Here is a 923-nt window from a genome sequence, read left to right on the forward strand (position 1 = left end):
TTTTAGTATCATACTAACTTCCAATGCCATAATGGCTAAAAAAATTCTTAGGGCACTTACTTATTTTAATTGTTGAGAATAAACTAAATTTCCCGAAATTATTGGATATCGGTGGTCCAATCGACTAAAAATTAGCAATTTCGATTGGCTTTTACAAAATATTTCATGAAATAAGTCACGACGGCACACTCCGTAAAATCAGTTTAACTTTATTTGAATAATGCACAGAGTTTTTAATCGCAATAATTAGATGCACATACACGACCTTCTCAGAAGTGCCCAATTTGGTTAGCTTATAGGGCAGGAGTGATATATACTCAAGTGTTGTGATCGAGCTCGAGTGACTCGAGTCAAACGTGACAGACGTGAATGCCATTGTGTCCCGAAATCCCGTCTTTATGAATACTGCATGAAGAATTAAACAACCGGAAGAGTCCGGTTAAAATGGTGAAGATGGCCAAGGATGTTTTTAAAATTTTTGATGGTATCTACATCGACATAATACCCCGCAAGTCACCGCTCGGGCGTGTGGCGGGGGAAAAAATATCGCCCAACGTGGGGCTCGAACCCACGACCCCGAGATTAAGAGTCTCGTGCTCTACCGACTGAGCTAGCCGGGCAATGAAAACAATGATGCTGTAGGAATTAGAAATTGGACATTAAGATGGGAAATAAGAACAAATGGACAAGAAAGGAAACGTGAGACTCGATCACCGTGGTGAATATTATGCGATCATGAGAATAATGAACAGATTTTCACAATTTTGACTTCATTTAACCCAAACACAAATGAATTGCTCTTCTTCACGCACTTCAAAACATCCGTCTAAAACGACGTCCAAGAATTAGAAGGGGGAATCGCACGCAACTGAGGTTTGAGTTCTAGGAAATGGAGGGAGGTTATGTATGTAGTATGGTAATGG

General features: G+C 40.0%; 1 non-coding gene across 1 annotated transcript; it reads right to left on the reverse strand.

The window, feature by feature from the left end:
* Positions 1-547: 547 nt before the first annotated feature.
* Positions 548-620, reverse strand: TRNAK-CUU (transfer RNA lysine (anticodon CUU)). The gene has a single exon. It is a non-coding gene; the product is annotated as a tRNA-Lys (tRNA).
* Positions 621-923: the final 303 nt, after the last annotated feature.

The sequence above is a fragment of the Hetaerina americana genome, unplaced genomic scaffold, assembly GCF_022747635.1.
Source record: "Hetaerina americana unplaced genomic scaffold, ioHetAmer1.1.p SCAF_4, whole genome shotgun sequence".
NCBI lineage: Eukaryota > Metazoa > Arthropoda > Insecta > Odonata > Calopterygidae > Hetaerina > Hetaerina americana.